This window comes from Microtus pennsylvanicus, chromosome 1, assembly GCF_037038515.1.
Source record: "Microtus pennsylvanicus isolate mMicPen1 chromosome 1, mMicPen1.hap1, whole genome shotgun sequence".
NCBI classification, from domain to species: Eukaryota; Metazoa; Chordata; class Mammalia; order Rodentia; family Cricetidae; genus Microtus; species Microtus pennsylvanicus.
This window is the reverse complement of record NC_134579.1, coordinates 11,583,500-11,598,348: the sequence shown is the minus strand read 5'-3', so window position 1 is coordinate 11,598,348 and position 14,849 is coordinate 11,583,500. Positions and strand designations below refer to the sequence as shown.

At 38.9% G+C, this 14,849-nt stretch overlaps 1 protein-coding gene across 6 annotated transcripts in view; it reads right to left on the bottom strand.

Annotated features, from left to right (window-relative positions):
• Robo1 (roundabout guidance receptor 1) overlaps positions 1 to 12,237 on the bottom strand; it is a 1,008,387-nt gene extending 996,150 nt beyond the window's left edge. For 5 of the 6 annotated variants that reach the window (XM_075953344.1, XM_075953840.1, XM_075953929.1 and 2 more), the window contains exon 1: positions 11,780 to 12,217. The gene's annotated coding sequence lies outside the window, so the exon portion shown is untranslated. Of the gene's footprint in view, positions 1 to 11,779 lie in introns of all 6 variants that reach the window. The other variant, XM_075953430.1, reaches the window with a different exon arrangement.
• Between the last annotated feature and the right edge of the window lie 2,612 nt (positions 12,238 to 14,849).

The following is a 14,849-nucleotide window of genomic DNA, read 5'->3' as shown; positions in this document are numbered from 1 at the left end:
GTGCCAATATTTTGTAAGTAAGCCATTGGAAATAATTCGTAAACAATTCCCCAAGTCCATTATTTATCATTACATGGATGACATCTTGTTATCTGATTCAAATAAAGATACTTTAGAAAGGATGTTTGAAGAAGTAAAGAAAGTCTTGCCTAGGTGGGGATTACAAATTGCCCCTGAAAAGATTCAAAGAGGAAACTCTATTAATTACCTAGGTTACAGAATAGGGTTAGAGAAAATTAAAACGCAAAAGGCACAAATTAGGAGAGACCGCTTAAAGACTCTTAATGACTTCCAAAGATTGTTAGGAGACATTTCCAGTCTACGACCAGCTGTTGGGATAACACCTGATCTAATAGTCCATTTAAACAAAACCTTAGATGGTGATAAAGATTTGAATAGTCCAAGAGAACTGACAGCTGAAGCAGAAAAGGAACTGACAATGATTGAGGAAAAATTACAGGAGGCACATGTGGATAGGGTGAACCCAAATCTTAGCTGCATCCTAGTCATATTGCCTTCCAGAATTTCTCCTACAGGGATTCTAATGCAGAGGGAAGATATTATTTTAGAGTGGATATTTATACCTAATAAACCAAGTAAAAAATTAAAAACTTATGTGGAAAAAGTCTCTGAATTAATTATAAAAGGTAAGCTGAGACTTCGTCAACTAGCAGGTATAGACCCAGCAGAAATTATAGTGCCTTTTACTACTGAAGAAATAAAAAAGTTATGGGAAGACAATGAACCGTGGCAAAGAGCTTGTGCTAATTTTTTGGGAGAAATTAATAGCAACTATCCCAAAAGTGGTAGACTTAACCTCATAAAAAGAACTTCTTGGATTCTTCCTAGAATTGTGCGTGATGCTCCAATAACTGGAGCCCGTACGTTCTATACTGATGCAAATAAATCAGGGAAAGCAGGTTACAAGTCAGATGAATTGAGTAAGGTGGAACAAAGCCCTTATAATTCTGTCCAGAAGGCAGAATTATATGCCATTCTTATGGTGCTAAGGGATTTTAAAGAACCTCTTAATATAGTTACAGATTCACAATATGCAGAAAGAGTTATCTTGCATATTGAAACCGCTGAATTTATACCAGATGACACAGAGTTGACTTCATTGTTTATCCAGGTACAAGACATAATCAGGAACAGGCTTTGTCCGATGTACATAACACACATCCGTTCCCATACAGGTCTGCCTGGTCCTCTAGCCCAAGGCAATGCTGAGATTGATCAATTATTGATTGGAAGTGTGTTGCAGGCCTCAGAATTTCATAAGAAGCATCATGTCAATAGTAAAGGCCTAAAGAAAGAATTTTCCATTACTTGGCAACAAGCTAAGGACATTATAAAGAGATGTCCTACTTGTTCTTTCTATAATCAAACACCGTTGCCTGCAGGGAGTAACCCAAAGGGCACTAAGAGAAATGAAATCTGGCAGATGGATGTGTTCCACTTTATGGAATTTGGTAAATTAAAATATGTACACCACACCATAGACACGTATTCAGGTTTTCAATGGGCTACTGCCCTGAGCTCAGAAAAGGCTGATTCAGTAATCACACATTTATTGGAAGTTATGGCCATCATGGGTATACCTGCACAAATAAAGACAGATAATGGTCCAGCATATGTATCTAAGAAAATGAAACGCTTTTTTGATTATTATAATATAAAACACATTACAGGTATACCAAATAATCCTACAGGTCAGGCAGTTATAGAAAGATCAAATCGTACTATAAAGGATATGCTGAACAAACAGAAAGGGACCGAAAATACCCCCAGAAATAGATTACATAATGCTTTATTAACCTTGAATTTTCTTAACGCTAATGAGAAAGGAACGACAGCAGCAGAAAGACATTGGATAATGGAAAAGTCTGCTGAACTAAATCAACCGATTTATTTCAAAGATGTGCTGACCTCTCAGTGGAAGCCAGGAGATGTGCTACGTTGGGGAAGGGGTTTTGCTCTTGTTTCCACAGGAGAAGAAAAATTGTGGATACCATCAAAATTAATAAAGTTTCGATTTGAAGAAGAGAAACCTCTTGGAAAGGAGAAATGACAACTCATCCACAATGATGATATTCATACAGGTGGTAAGAAAAACATATAGAATGGGGGCAGGGTTCTGTTCTTATCTCCACAGGAAAACACTCATCTTTGAGAAATTCAAGGGACCCTGGATGTTTGGATACTGACAGATGGAAAAATACCTGCCCGATAGGAAATATCAAGAAAACTGAATGGGTTGTGTAAGTAATATTAAACCATATTTCTAAATTTATAAAGCTGGTTTTGAAGTTGGACTCTGGCTCAGTCCCTCTCCAATTCCAAGCCTGTTAGTAAGAGAAAAACCCAGAGTTTCTGGAGTTTCTGTCTCATGTCAAGAGCCATGATGTGGGACAGAAAGAAATATGAGTTTAGAAAACATCTTTGCTTTTCTTCATATCTATCATACTTTTCATTGAATATATCTATCATGTCTTTCATTGAATATATATATATATATATATATGTCTATATGATTAATGCTTAAGTTTTTCATAATGAACAATGAGTTTTTCCTGAAGTGACATTTGAAGTTTCCAGGAAGAAGATGGGGCCCCATAACAACAACTCCACCTGGTTGATATGACGTCAGATACTGATAGCGCTACAACAAGACCTGCTTTGGGTACCAGCTGCACAAGACAGTTCCAACTTGGTTAGCTGAAATGGTGCACATCTTGTACAACATTCTGGCCAGATCTCCACAAAATACTCAGAGACTATTTGCAATTTTAAAAGACATTGATCTTGAAATTTAACCATCATTTTACTTTCACAGGATCCCCCAGAAAGAACGTCGCCCCTATGACAGCTGGAAGTAATTTTAGAGGACGACGTCCCCTCTCCCAGTAAAGTTTGCCCTTGGGTTTAGGGACATCATTTAGGGGTTGATTATAATTAGTATACGATTGAGGGTTGGGGGAGGAATTTTATAAGCTCAGGGATCATTTTGAAAAAAAAAAAAAAAAGAGGGATGATGGGATAATAGATTTGTAATTGTGAGTTACTGTTGTTAGACAAATATATTGATATAGATTCTTGTATATTGATACAAAGTTAAATTGTATTGACTATTGTATGCATTCATGTTTCTACCTCTGTTTAAAACATTTTTTATGTATTGACATATATATATTGTATATATTTACCATATTGCAGTGTACATTTCTACCTCTGATTAAGATACTTATATAATGTTCGTGTATTGGTATATATTTACCCACTGCAATGTATATTTGTACATTGTTTATATTTGGAGGTCATTGTCCTCATTTGTTTCACAGTCGTTTATTGTCTTAGTCTTTAAGTTAGATAGATATTGAGAATTATATAGACTAATAGTCATCTAAGTTTGTCATTTATAATTAGACTAATCAGGTTCTTTAGATATATAGAGATTATACTCAGTATAGATAGATAATCTTCAACTTCTTCAAAGAGCTGTAGAAAATGGCCTTTAATCTAACTCAGAGTTTTGTGGTAGTGAGACACAATTGCTCCTGGCAACACCACTCTATTCCCAAGAGAATGTTGAGCACCAAAGACACTCCACCTGGAGCATTTCTTTTTGGCAGAACTGGCCTTGGGGCAAAGAAATGCCCATACCTCAACCACTGACAAAGATACAGAGCATGCATCAATGGATAAAACAGGGCTGTCTTATCCTGCCAAGACAGGGTAAGATAGTTTTGAAAGTTGCTTGCCTTTGAAAATGGTGTGTCAGTTATGTTAGGCCTTAGCCAAAGTTGGTTGCTTCAACGCTGCTAATGTGACTTTGGGTGATTGCCTAGGTAGCTAGTTGTCTCTGTGATTTGTTGCATGTTTTGGAAGTTGTTTTACTGAACTTCCTAATTACCCAGGTAACATTATTTCCCTTCTCAGATCTTTGATGGGGTTGAAGACTATATAAATGTAGTTACTTTCTTTCATGACTTGGCCAAGTTATTTATTATACAAGACCTAAGCTAGTTAGAATAGGATATTTGTACTTATTGTATATAATTTCATAGTAGGTTTAGAACTCTCTTATTTAAACAGAAGGGGGAGGTGTTGCGGGAGGTCCTCCCACTCCTCCAGCCTATCACCGCTGAGATACCAGCCCCTTGGGGCGTGGTCTCTCTCCCTTTAAAAAAGCGGCCACTTCCCTCTCCTCTCTCTCTTCACTTCCTGCTCCGCCGGTGACTTGACTTCCTTCCTGGTTACGCAGAGGGCTGACAGTGATCTGTAAGTTTTTTCCCCTTTAAATAAATACCACCCTATTAATCATAATTCCAAACTGGTGTGGCATTGTTTATGACTTACGCCTTCATGTCTTAATGTTTAATGGGGGTGATAAGTACAGACATGTTCTACTTCTGCCCTTCTAATCAAGAGGCAATGATTATAGAAGCCATAAACTTAAGGTTCCAGACACTGAACAGCAACACCTGGACTCAGATGATCTCTGTAAGGAGTCATGGGAACTCTGCCATTCATATCTGTACCATTTCCTTGAAAGACCCAGCCATGGGAAAAATGACTCCGCTGATCTGACTCATAGGAATCACACACCTTTTTGTTTAGTTTTTGTATTGTTAACTTGCTTTAGGTTTTGAAACACAGCATTCTAGAAAGACTAGAGCCTATGCTATGGCACCACCCTAAACTCTGGCTAAGCTGTGGAACAACTGCTGTGGCAAACCATTTCTGGTTCTATCAGGGATGCTCATTAAAATATGTATTTGAAGAACCTGTATTATATACTCTAGAGACTACGGTACATGATTTGTTTGCTCATGGTCTGATGCTTCACTTAAGGTTTGTCTGCTTAAACAGAGAACCATATTCAGGGTGGCTTACGAAGAATAATCATTTTATTCCTACAGTCTGGAGGCTGAGATAAATGTCAGCAGCAGGCTTTATAGGGAGCTCTAGTCTCATTTATGTGAAGAGGAATGCACAAGAACATGCTAATACTTCTGTTATTATACTATGTGTATGAATTAGGCCTTTTGAATTAATCATGTCTCCAAATCTTCACTACTTTTTACACCACTGTATAGTTCAGGATATATTTTATATATGTGTGTATATATAAATATAGTTTGTCTGTACACATGTATATGTGTGTGTATATATATATATGTGTGTGTGTGTGTGTGTGTGTGTGCGTGTATGTATGCATGCATGTGTGCAGTGTTTTTTGAGGCAGGGACTGACTTTGTAGCTTTGGTTGAATTGGTGGTTACTCTGAGACTCATGTTGAACTTGTAGCAATTGTCCCGCACCAATACCGCAGTTGATGGGATCATAAATATAAGAACCTGCTCCCAGCTATAGATTTAGATGTCAACATTTGAAGTTTGAGCAACATTTGAACAGTTAGCACAGTGTCATGGGAGTAGTTAATAAATAAATGTCTTGCAGTTTTAGGATCATTTATGGAAGAAATATGAAGGGGGCACATATTTAGATCCATTTGTTTCACATAAAGAACTTCACAGGATAAGCAATAATTTTGTTATTACCACAAAATGAGCAAGAAAATGAGAACCATTTCAGGAAAATATTCTGACATAATCAAAAGCAGCAAAAACTAAATATCTCAAATATTTTAGAAGATGCAAACAAATGAAGGCTGAAAATAAAGAAAATAATTCGAGGTTCAGATCATGACATCTGGAGGAGTTTACAGTTCACTCTTTGTGAAGTAGAAGAGTAGCTTTTATAAACACATGATTGTGACTGCCAGCTCCAACAGTAGAATGAAAGTAACATAATGGTGGCCATGGAAGAGGAAGCAGGGAATGACTTAGCCTGTGAAAAAGAACCACCATAAAGCATCACAAACGTAAAGCATCCCACAAAGAACAAGGCCACAGTGGATTCGTCTGGGTGTGTATGATGCCTTATTTAGAGACTGGAAATTCAAGTAGGAAAGAAATTTGGGCAAGAAGAATTATATATGTTGCTTTAAAACTTTAACGTTTAAATGGTTTCCTTTAAGTTACTTCCTTTAAAATACTTCAGATAATTTTCACAATCTAATAGATAGTTTAAAATATAGGTGTGGCAAAAGCACAGATTAGGAAGAAAATTTTCTTTTTATTGAAACCCCACAAATGTTTTGTAACATCTGAGTTACTATGGGCAATAAGTAACCAGTAAACTCTAATTATAGAACCATGATGAACAAACAGAAAATTTAACTGATCAGAAACCTTTGCAAAATGACGTAGAATTAACTACATGTTATTTTGGCGCCAATGTTAAAGAAGTGTTTTCTTACTTTCCACGATATTGATAGTTGTGCTAGCTAACCTTGGTTGTCTGTATGACTAGAGTCGCCTTGAGGATTTGTTGAAGCAAATCTGTGGGTATGTTACCGCGAGTATTTTCCGTGGAGGCTAAGTGAGGGGTAAATATCCACCATGAATATAGGTAGCTCTACCCCACAGGATAAGGGCACTGACATACTTGCCTGTAGTAGCATTCCCCTTTTTCCTATCCCTGACCCATCCTGAGGTACCTGACTTCCTTTAGCCTGTCTTACCAACCATAAGGGACTAAATCTTTTAAAGTCACAGATTAAAACAAATCTGACCATCTTTGAGTTCTTTCTGCCAGGTATCTGGTCCTAATTCTGAGAAAAACTGTAGCACCCATAATAATTGATTTAGAAAGTCAGAAGTCACAACTTGTTTGAGTTAGCACTATCAGAGAAATCTCATGGTTGAGGAAGAACATCAACTTGTCCAGACTGATAGGGCAGTCTTTATGAGTGAAGCAAGGAATCCTCCACATCAGAGAAGCCCAGGATGTAGTGATATGAACCATTTCTGAAATGATGCATTTACCCAGTAAGCTGCAGCCTTTAGACCCATGAGCTAAGGTAAACAGGATGGTGGAATTTACAAAAAAGTAACTGACTACCTATGAGATCTGTGCAATGTCACTCCTTAAAAATGTTTGGTCTCAGAGAAATACAAATAAAGTATATCTAGGGTATTCTGAATTCTTTATCATTAGAAGAAAGATATAAAGAACTGTCAAATTCTTTATTGACTTACAAGGGAAAATAAGATAGAGTTAGCTGGAACAATTAATATATTTAAAAGCTGTATAAATATTTAGAAGAATAGAAAATGCTATGTAAATGGAGACTACACTTTCATTTCCCTGCCACCCAGACATGAATAACCACACAAAATTTATATTAATTACAACACAGTATGGCCAACAGTTCAGACATACTTCTACTTCTAATTTAAGCTCTTACAACTTAAATTCATCCATTTCTATTGTTTTATATTTTACCTCAAGTGCATGTGTTATAATAGGAGCAGTGGGGCTAAGTCCCCAGCACCCGGGACCACCTGCTAGCTTATGCCCCGAAATAATTACACGGACACTGTATTCTTTTAAACACTGCTTGGCCCATTAGCTCTAGCCCTTACTGGCTAATTCTGATATCCCGATCAACCCATGTCTAATAAACTGTGTAGCATCAGTCTTACCGGGAGAGATTCTAGCCTACGCCCATCCTGGGTCTGAGCTTCATGCGTCTGCCTCAGAGAGCAGAGCTATCGCGTCTTCCCGAAAGAGGGGAGCATGGCATCTGAGCTCACTTCCTCTTCCTCCCAGCATTCTGTTCTGTTTACTCCACCCACCTATGTTCTAACCAATAAAATGGGCCAAGGCAGTTTCTTTATTTTTTTTAACCAATGACCTTCCTCCATCATGCATGGTTTGTTACTTCACATCTTGCTTCTTAGGTGGCTACTTTGCATCTGGCTTACTCCACCTTCTTTGTCTGTCAATCAGTTGTTTTCCCACCTAACTATATTCTGCCCTACCATAGGCCAAAGTGGATTTTTTATTAACCAATGGTAACAAAACATGTTCATAACATTCAGAGGGGAATCCTCCACCAATCCTAACCCCAGAACCTGAGGTGGGAGAACTGTGAGAGTGAGAGAACACACTGGGCTATCGAGAATTTTAAAGGCCATCATTGTGAGTCCCGGTATTAAAAAATAAGCAAGACAATATTTCTAGTCATCCTATGATGCCCACATGTGTTTATTTCCAGGAATTCTATGGATTCCAAAACTCATTAATATTCAAGCCTATTAAATAGCCTCATATCTGCTTGTGTATATCATTTACAACCTGCATGACAAGAATTCAGGGATTCAGAAGGCAAACTACACCTTGTCTTTCATCATTCAGGAAATATTGATTTCACTCTTAGATAAATCAGCTATGTTCTAGGACCTCAATCCCTTATAGAATTAAGAGAATTGTCTGACTCATAAAGCATTAATATAGTTAGATATATGTGTGAAGGGATAAACAATAATAATGCTCATTTTAAAGATGAGTTTAGGGAAGAATAATTATATAACAAGGTTAAATTTTTTACCTACTCTATAGTATCATGTTTTAGGGACAAAAGTGAAAGAAATCAGTTGGGTTTTCTAGGCAAAAGAAGCTTTCTTTTGCCAGAGATATGGTGGAACTTCATCTCAAATTACATTTCAAATGGTGCACTGCGCCTGCTCGTTTATCATGCTGCCAAGGCCTGGCTTTGTAGCCTTGTTTTTTTGCCCCTGCCCTCCAGTCTTTGCAGTGCCTTGAGTTCCTGAGCCTTCTAAGGAAAATAACATATTAAATCTTGCTTAAATATAAAATAACACTAATATATCAAGTATAGATAGGTGGCAAAGATGAGCCTGCAGAGCAACGCACACAAAACTAGCTTCCAAGTATTGTACCCTGTACAGGAGTGCATAGCCTCCCTTTCATTTCTCATCAAGGATGCTGCATATTTGAACTGATTAGGTTGTTCTGTAAAATAAAAGACAATTATAACAAGAGAAAATGCTTGCCTTTGGGGAGACATTAGGATATTTATTCTGTATTGTGTGCAGCTTAGGGTAAGGAAAAGTCAGCTTTAAAGCTATGTGACTCCCCAGGCAGCTGTTGGATGGCTGCCCTCCTCCCATGAGGATGTAGCACACTGCTACATCACTGGATGCAACTAACCTTCAGTGGATATAGCCCAGGAGATGGTAATATGGGTTCAAGGACAGGGGAAGGGAATGGAATGCGAAGGGAAGAAATGGGGGAAACGCAGCAAACCTGTGATTAAAAGCTGTTTGCTATAGCAAGCCTCCACTGGGGATCTGTGTCTGTGTCACTGTGCTTCTGTTCTATAGATTGGACAAAGCTAAACTGAAAGGCGCATGAGGCAGGAAGATGTGCAGAAATATGCTAAGAGACATCCAAAGCCACGGCGCCGGCATGAAATGCATGTCTTCATGTCTCATACACTCCTCACCTTTAATCATCTACTCATCTGTGGGCACACAATAGATTCCTACTGAATAAGCCCTTATCATTTTAGGATTGATCTGGCTGTGTTTTTCTCCCTCTTTCCCTCTCACGGTCTCGCCCTCTCTCTCTTTCTCTGTCTCTTGGTGGGGTAAAGGATCACCCTCCAGCCTGTTTTTCTATTTGAACACATCAACATGTTCCAGAATTTATCCTTTGCTTCCTGAGCCTCAAGACAGAAAGCAAACAGGTCTTGATGAAAAACCCAGTCTCCCACATTAATGTCCTGGTAGCATCTAAGTTGAAAATTCTGTAAACAGAGTGCTAGTTGTTCTCCACATAGGCCACTGAGTTCTCCAAACATTGCCTGCAATATTACATCCTAATTCTCAAGTAGCCAAAACAAAGGGGACACAGAAATGAGGGTAGAGGCAATGACAGTGCGAATCTCAGTGTGTTCAAATGAATGCATCTCTTCCAAGCGTCCCTTCTGCAAACTGTGCTGTGGAGTACTTCACTTAGTTTTCCCTTTCAAACTCTACGTGTTCTATGAAAGGGGTCGGCAATCAATGACCAAAATAATCTCTGGCACTGACTTCTTACACACACACACACACACACACACACACACACACACACACACACACACCACTTTTCGCAGGCCTTTGTGAAACTCACAGCTTCATGAATTTCTTTTTCTTAAACTAGAAAGGTACACCGAGGAATTTCCAGGGTTTGGTCCTCTCTGACAAGGGCGTGAAAGGGTGGGAGGTGTTGAGGGCAGGGTTAAAAGACTGCGAAATGAAGCCTCCTGCCCTGACTTCCCCTTCCTTCATCTACAGAAGGAGTCTCTAGTGAGCTCCCGCATCTGGAAGCCTTTTTGGTTTACAGAGACGGCGGGGACAGCGTTTCAAAGCCCCGTATCTAAAACCATCCACTTGAAAGAAAATCCTGACCAATGGCCTGAATTGTGCCCTTTCTCCTTCTAAAATCTCAGCACGTTTTCCTTCTTTCCCCCTTTGAAGTACAGGTTTTCTACTGCTTGGGTGCTATCAAGGAATCTTCGCATACCAGTAGAGTACTTAGTCCCCAGAATGCATAAAAAGCCATAGTATTCCGCCTCTTCCAAATGTACTATTCTGCCTCCAGCAGTGACCTGCTACGACAGTAACCAGAGACCTTTATGCCCAGGTGCGAGCTCCTAATAATTTTTATATTGCAAGACTGCTGAACCAAGGCAGCCTCCAGCGTCCCAGGGCAAAACAGATTAGCAGCCCAGGCTGCGGCAGCCGGATTTCCAGGAGAGCTTCCTAGCATCCCGCATTGGCGGCTCACAAGCCTCTCCCTATTGTGTCCACAGAGCTGTGGGACTGGCTTGCCCAATGTTGCTCTGTGCCAAGCTCCGATCTCAGGTGGGAGGATCGGAGAGAGGAAGCAAGAGAGGACTAAGAGAAGAAGAAGAAGGGCCCCCAAAAGGACATAGCACATCATCAATAATGCAGAGGCTCCTGGACCTCCGTATAATGTTTTGCGGCTAAACGCCACCAACTGGAGCGCTTCCCCATACTTCCCGTGGGTGAGGTTTTTGTGTGTGAAAGATAGGATGCACCCTATTCATTCATTAGCTCTCCTTCTTCGTTCCTCCTTTCCCTCAGATTATATCCCGGCTGGTTTGGTTTAATCCCCCATCTCCACATCGCCACAAACCGCTTCCAAGCCAACAGGGGCGGGTTAGAATGAAAGGTCTCCAAAAGCTCTAGGACTTATTTATTTCTAAGAGTTCAACACAATTCACAAGTAACGCTTGATTTTCCAAATCTCTACTCTCCTCCATTCCCGGAGAAAGCTTTCAAAGTTTGCGAGCTCCTCAGAGCATGGTTTCTGCATCTTTCCACATAGTGCAAACCCTTGCGCTTAGAGACCCTCAGACCAAGCAGCAAAGTCGTCCAGTCCGAACCCAGCAGGACACTGAAAATCGGAACTTCCCACGAGGCAGCCCCGGCTGTGTCCCCAAGAAACCCAAATGTTGCACAGAACCCGCTCAAATAAGGATTAACCCAGTCACACAGCACAGGCAAAAATCCAGAAACTTCTTTGTTAAGCAAGCAGAGCTCACTCATAAGAGACACCTGGCCCTGTTCAGGGCAACAAAACAAACATCACATCTCTGCGGGGAAACTTGTTGAATCCCGCCAGAGCTTAAAGCTGCAATTTCCCATTTAGCCTCAAGGTTTTTGATGCAACCCTTCCCAAATCCCTGGTGCATCCCTGACAATTTCTGGGCAAACTGCAGAGTCCTTACAGCACCCATTCTCTACTCCATTGACCACCACCATAAAAACCAAGAAACCTCTTTCACGATTTTAAAGCCAGAGCTACTTCCTTTGCAGTCGTTTGCAGGACTTACCCTTCCATAAGACTGTCTTCAGAAATCCAGCAGCTCCCTGATGCAGGCGCAGCCCTCCAACTTTGCTATGCAGAGAAGAGGCTTCCGAGTTTAAACGCTGCAAGAGCCTTCTGAGACTTTGCAATGTGAATCGGGAACGGAGAAAGGAAAGTCAGGTTTCTTCTCAGTCTCGGCACCCTGGAAAAATATTCACTCCTTCTTCAGTAGAAAATTCTTTCATACCCGTTATCTGTATTACTATTAATGCGCAGAGCACACGGCATTGCATACAAATAGGTCCAAGTGTGCGCTTCTATTGGTGGCTGCGGAGGCCCCTGGGTCCTAGCTCCAGCTCTAAACTATACAGCAACACTCCGCACGCAGCTTTGGAGACGCCGAGGGGAAAATGGATTTAATTGATTCGTTACCTCTGGTATTGTAATGCCTGCTGCGATGTTTAACCAAGGGGGGGAAAGCCTTCACATTTAAACTCCGGTCATGTGATCTATCATTTCATATCTGCTTTTAATTGTCTGTGGGGGTGGCTCTGATAATACAAAGGATTTTCAAAGAACATTTTCTGAAGGAGAATAAAAAAACACCCTGATATTTTGACAAGAAAACCTCCCTCTTGCTTTCTACAGTGCAAGACTCATAAGAATCCAGGTCATGTTATTTGCTCAAACATTTCTTCAGTTCACAGAAGTAAAATAGCACCCAATTTTATTCATGAAAATGCATGGCTATTCCAATAACTTGACTTAAGTGGATTAAAATGGCAGAACCCAAAATGTATGCGCCAATTATGAAACCTGAGAGATTTCCTCAAACAATTTAAGGGGGAGGGCCATTAAAGATAATGGCACAGGTATCATTTTTACTTTGCAAAATGAGAAATTTGGAAATTTTGGATTACTTTTGAATGCTGGGATGAAAATATACATCATCAGAAAATGTCAACAAGGTTACAATTTGCCAAGTATACATTGTTAATTGTCACGTTTTCTTTCTGCATTTCCCCTCTCAGCTAATATAGTAGAGATATGAATGGGCACAACCAGGGGATCTACAGTGAGCCAGGGCACTGTGACTGTTCACTTGAAACATTTTAACATTGCCAAAAAAATATCATCGTGAAAGCGAACTTTTTAAATTTCACTTTGTGTATATTAACTCCACTTTAGAATTTTATTTCTTTTAGTTTTGAAATTACTATATAATTTGACAATTTCTCCAACCTTTTCCTCCCTCCAGACCTTTATATATATACCTCCTTGCTCCCTTTCATATCCATGGCTTTTTTTCACCAATCTTGATTGTAAAAGTATGTATATACTTATACATTTTTTTCCTCAGTACATAACTACAACTTGCTCAGTCTGTATAATGTTACTTACTTGTCTGTCTTCAGGGATTATTATTTGATACAACATAATTAATTTGAAAAATACCATTGATAGCTGAATTTAAGCTGTTAAGTGTACTATTGTCTTAGGACTTCAATTTTGCAAGCAGACAAATTTTCAACTACTTTGAAATGACCCAGACTTTCCAGCTAGTCCTGCCAAAGGTATTTGTTGATGTTATAGTAAGGTAGAATGAAAGGCTTTCTTGTACTTAGTGGTAAATATTCATAGTGTATTCAAATTTGGCTACAGAATTATGAGATACATATTCTATTGCTGAATGATATTTGCAAGTGATGTACCTAATACAGGAAGCTGCTGCAAATCCACAAACTCATCAGTCATGTGTAAAATAAATAAGTTGCAAAACACAAAATACACAACAGAATCCAGATCTTATTCCAAATACAGGTATAACATTTGAATTTATGTAGTGTGTGGCAGGAACCTTCTTCATTTCCATAACTCTTTCCCTGTGCAGGCCTCCCTTCCCCCACCAGTAACCCTTGACAACAGAAGTGTTACTCCAAGTCCAGGTTGCTTTTGCTGCCTTCCAGACCTGACTTACAGATTACAGCCTGTAGGAAAGAGATTTGACTATTACAGGGTGGTGATGTGCAGCAAGACTTTTCTTTAGAGCTTGGTAAATCCAGTGTTCCTATATGTGCATTTTCAACACCAAACATATAAACTTAAAAATGTCCAATGGCCAGTGATTCAGAGGGAAAAAAAGCATGCACTTGATGGTGAATCTTCATCAATTTTTTTCATTGGTTCTTTGTCTCTATACATCGTTTGCAGTGAGGACTTTTACTCTGAATCATCGAATATTTTCTCTACTCCTTTCTTTTTTTCAACCTACACTACTGTTTACATGAGACTATCTATATTGTAGCACATATGTTAAGGAATATAAAATGACTGGTTATCTATTAAGAACAACTAATTAGAGGGAAGGAAGTAAGGGATAGTGACCACACATAGTTGGGTGAAGATGATTAACATTCAATTGTTTTTTATAAGTATATCATTGATCTTTCTGTTGGTTACTAGGTGAAACCTCAGAAAATATTAATTTGCTTTGTAATTACAAGTTGAAGATTGGTTTTAAGTGAATAATTCTAGAATTAAAAAATATGTACTGTTCATGTATATGTGGCTCACATAAAACTGCTGCAGCTTACATATAATAAGTATGAATGATGAAAAATGGACAAATATGAAAGTTAAAAAAGTAAAGGAACATAAACCTCCTGGCACGTCTATTGAAACTCATGTGATCATTTGTCACTTTCAACATAAATTATGATGCAGCCATACAGCAAGTAATGCAGAATTTTAAACTGAATGTATTTATTAGAATAAAAATTCTACATTTATTTGATTAAAACAATCTATATATGCAGTTTACAAAAATAAAACATACTACAAATGATAATGAATCATTTTGCATGTTACACTATGTTAACTTGTAGTAAGGACTGATCTTAAAGTCATAATTGTTTTCACTTTTCAACATCAGTAGGGATATTCTTGACATATTCTTTATTATATCAAGTACTACCGAACCCCTCATTTTGTCTGTGCAGTTTTCAAGGACAGTGTATGTTTTGTCAGAAACTGAATTCCATTATGTTCTTGGGTAATAATGAGTGTCTTGCTTTTTGCTAATATGAATACTTTTA